The 4,531-nt window shown below is 45.4% G+C and overlaps 1 long non-coding RNA gene across 1 annotated transcript; it reads right to left on the minus strand.

Annotated features, from left to right (window-relative positions):
- Positions 1-906: 906 nt before the first annotated feature.
- LOC123176256 (uncharacterized) lies at positions 907-3,718 on the minus strand. The gene is made up of 3 exons (XR_006488433.1): positions 3,514-3,718; positions 3,108-3,252; positions 907-1,186 (listed from the first exon to the last, which is right to left on the minus strand). It is a non-coding gene; the product is annotated as an uncharacterized lncRNA (long non-coding RNA).
- Between the last annotated feature and the right edge of the window lie 813 nt (positions 3,719-4,531).

Below are 4,531 nucleotides of genomic sequence, written 5' to 3' on the forward strand. Positions count from 1 at the left end.
AAGTCGCTGCCCTTCCTACAATCTAGGTCAAACTCCTTTATGGCGTTCTCCTCGTAGAGCTCATCGATTTCGTCATGCACCTGGCGCTTAAGCCTTCTCATCTCCTCCTCCTCCAGATCTTCCCCGACCTTGTGCTCGTCGACGGGTGCCTCGACGGCTGCGATGGCAGCGGGAGCAGGCACATCGGTCGCTGCACCGCCAGCTTTCGCCGCTACGGCGGACTCAGCCGCTCCACCCACGGCTGCAGCGACGGCAGCAGACTGCTCTGCTCCGATGGTTGCCTCCGGCTCGTCCGCCGCATCTTCACGCCTGCGTTTCATCGTCAGTTGAAGACAGGAGGAGGGAGGCGTAGGAAGGGAGGAGTGTGGTCAGGAAGGAGGAGAGGGTGGTGAGGTGGTGAGGAAGGAAGAGAGGGTGGGGGGGTTCGGGAGAGGACGAGGGTTTTCTACCCGATTTGGGGAAGAAATGCACTGCTCCTGCCTCTTGGAGTTACCGAGGCGCCGCGGGTGCCGATTTGACTTGACACACCCACCCGGCCGTCCCCATTCCACGTGGGGATGTGGCGGTCATGCAGGCGGAGGCGGTTTGCCATCAATTGCTATCGGTCTCACAAGTGGGTCCCCTTGTCATCCACACAACGGCTTAAAATAAAGCGGTTTTTTCTGTATGGATTTTCTAAGGTTTTTGCAACGATAAAATGCTTAAAACACTTCTGACATGTTGTGATGTTTTCGGTAATTAATGGTCTACTCGCTGGGATTATTCCACTGCGTGATGTTTTCTACGTGCCAGGTTGTAGTATGAAATGCTAACTATTCTATATGGTAGTGGCTGGTCTCTAATTGGACCGAAATGTTTAACTAGTATCAATGGTAGAGGCGTTTCGTTGTGCGCCACATCCAACAGTTCACATAACTAAATATCCAAAGATTAAGGTATCAAACCCTTGGTCATACATAGCAACATTTCGTTCCTAAAAATTAAGGTACTTCCACATTCAAACTAACTAATACTACAAATTCGAAGGAACTACATAATACATTAACAGCACATAGGGAACTAGCCCTGGTCCAATGGCTTGAGAAAGGACGAACAAAAGCTGAAAGAAGAAGGATCAGCCAGTAGCAGCACTATCAGCCTCCCAGCCTCATAACTTCAGCCAGCCTGGTGAACTCTAGGTTTCTTCCTGCAAAACACACATGGGATGATGGAGGCAAGAAAATAAATATGCCAGGGGTCTTGTCATGGCATCTAATCGCATGGAATGCTAGTACAAATGATGTAGAACAAAACATCCAACCTAAGCAAATTCATAGGAGTTATAGATCCATGGATACCATCAAGAAAAAATGCTCAGTTTTAATTCAGACACAAGACTTGGTGAAAACATGCATATTCATATCAGCAACACTGATATGGCATCTTTGCAAGCTTGGGTCAGTGACTTGTCTTGTGTTTCATGGCATGACAATAATTTTAATAATAAATAGACATGAAATTGACCCAAACTCATGTACAAAGTTAGGCCATATGATGCATGGATTAATTCACAAATAAATGACAAAATGCCAATTTTGTATAGAATTTGCAGTACCAAAATATTTCAGTGTGTACCGGTGTGTACTGAAACTGCAGTAGTGAAATAATTCAGTGTGCATCGGTGTGTACTGAAATTGTAGTAACGAAATATTTCGGTGCCTACCGGTGTGTACCAAAATATTTCAGTGTCTACCACTAGAACATTACAAATTTTGCCTAGGGCAGTACCGAAATATTTCAGTGCCTACCAGTGTGTACTGAAATATTTCAGTGTCCACCACTACAACATTACAAATTTTGCCTAGGGCAGTTCCCAAATATTTTAGTGCCTACCGGTGTGTACCGAAATATGTCAGTGTCTAGCACTAGAACATTACTAATTTTTCCTAGGGTTCATATGATGTCTAGGGTTCACATACATCATAATTCATCCTCCAAATCCATATACTCAAATATTTATGCAATTCATTGAGATTAAAATGCCATCTAGCATTCCCTTTCTGAGCTATTACGATCAGTATCACCACGATGTAAGCACGAGCAGTAGGAAGATGAGGAGTGGGGAAGCTTACTCTAAACATAGCTACCGCCGCCGTTCAGACGGGGAGAGCGGCGAGGGAAGCGTGGAGAACGGCGGGGAAGCGAGGTCGCGACCACTGTCCTCCTCATCTTGCGCTTCGGAGTCTCCGGTGACTCGGTTGGAGGCTGCATAATCTGCGACGGCACCTCGTGCACGGTGGGTTCCTGATCCAGTGAATGCTCTACCCTGGATCTGAACGCCCACCACCTCCGCCTGGTCCACTCGCTGGACGAATTGGCCTGCTCCATCGCCCAGAGGAGGATCTCGATCTTGTGAATCGATTGTGCGGGCGGGGGGCAAAGCTTTGCTCTCTCCTTCTTCGTCAAATTCTTGAGAGTGGCCATTGCCGTCCAGCTCATCTGCCTTGTGTTGTCAAACTAAGAACGGATCTCCCTCAACCTGGCCAACTTGACCTGGTCGCCGTCGGTGATCTGCACGAAGTTGGTGTTCTCGCCGCCGGCCATCAGCTCGATCTGCCGTGGAAGAGGGGGGGGGGGTTGCCTGAGTGGAGCGAAGTTGCAGCGGCAAGAAGGAGGAGATGACTGCGGTGGACTTGGAGGAGAGGGAGGAGATGGCCGCCGATGAGTAGTTGTGGAATGTGTAGCACCATGGCGGCGGTTATGCATTCAACGAGAGGGGCGGCGCGTGCAAATTTTCCTAGGACTAAACTGCCCCTAGATTAAAACGCGTCCCCACCTTGTCACGAGTACCGGCCCCACTCGTTTTAGTACTTTCGCGTACTTTTATCGAAGTACTACCCAGTACTTCGTATTTGTCTGCCGTTAGATCGACATCAACGAACGGTTCTAAAAAAGCCCAACCACTCTAAAACTTGTAATTTAGTAATTGTCACCAAATATATATGACCTGCCAAATTTGTCTATGAAACTGTGAACTTTTTTGTTTAGACCGTAGACACTCAATCTGTATTGTTACAGTACCGCTGACATTGATTGCAGCTTAAAGCGAAACATAGTCATACGCATACCTTGTAAGTCGTTCCGAATTTACCACTCCCAAGTATTCGCTCCTTGTCGAAATTATTTGTAATATGTTTTATCAATTCGTATGATAGCATACTTGGGTCATCATCGCCGCTTGTTTGATGTTCTTTGGTCCACATGCTACTGTTTCTGGTTCAAAGATCCATTGCGTCAGAGAAAGCGTGTATGTTTATTTGTTTTACTTGAAAATAAGAATCCTAGTAACAAGGAAGCGCAGGACAGACTGCATACATTTATACGACGAGTAATGATATCAGATCTAATCCTACAGAGATCATAGACAGATGTTGCCCAATGAATGCAGATTTGTTATAGTTGCACATACTATACAACTGAAATGCGATGACTTGTCAGCACTCCTGAAAACAGAGCAGTTGTCAAGGCACTTACCTGGAGAAGAGGGGAAGAAGACCTGCAAACGCGATGCAATCTGGAATGCCTCAGAGAAGCGGAGAAGAAGACCTGCAAACACGATGCAATGGGAGCGAGACGATATAAGAATAAGCGGGGTGACCCTTTAACGGGCGAGATGAAGACGGACCGAGACCAAGCTTAGATTAAGATACTGCACAAGTTTATCTCGGTTGAAGTTATGGGGAACAAGGACCGATACCAGATCTGAGATTGGGATGGCACCATTGATTGGTTAAGAAAGTCTAATCACAGGACAGGCCACATGATCCGTTTGATTTTAAAATTTGAGTCGGCTTCACGGCTCTTGATGTCTGAGAACAGAGAAACCAATTATAAACCACCGTATATTTTTTAATAATCTGTTCTGAAACTCAAAGCAAAAACGTTAACTATTTCTTTGCTATATGCTCTCCTATTACTGATAAGCATTAAACAGTCACCTAGAAAAGATTAGCATTAAACAGCACATATGATTAACAACGGTAATCAGCTTAGGCTCGTTGGTTTGGAGCAACGGGAAAATTTTCTATTAGAAAATTTGGAGGGTACTCCGAACTCCAGGACGAGCGCCCCGCATCGCCCCACCCCACGGCCTCGAATGAATAAACCAATCCGACATTGCATGTGTGAACTGGTCCATGTGTGTGATGCCACTACTTAGAGTATGTACAACGGTTGATAAGATAGTTTTATCTTAAGTTTTGCATGTAATTTAGAAATGACAAAAAAATGTCTGCAGTGGATTATTTCTTAGCCTTATCTTTAATAACTAGCTATTCCTAAAACGTGGTGAGACATATTGTGTTAAGAGATCATCTCTTGTCTTTTTTTAAATAAGAGAAGACAAGTCATTTCTTACGAGTTCTCTTTTCTCCACCTCATCATTTATCCTACGTGTCACTTCTAAGATAGCATCATTGTACATGCCCTAACATAACAGACATAGATACTTTTTAGGACAAGCGTCTTTTCCGCTTACCTTACCTCCTCGATC

Source organism: Triticum aestivum, unplaced genomic scaffold (genome assembly GCF_018294505.1).
Source record: "Triticum aestivum cultivar Chinese Spring unplaced genomic scaffold, IWGSC CS RefSeq v2.1 scaffold68833, whole genome shotgun sequence".
Classification (NCBI taxonomy): Eukaryota; Viridiplantae; Streptophyta; class Magnoliopsida; order Poales; family Poaceae; genus Triticum; species Triticum aestivum.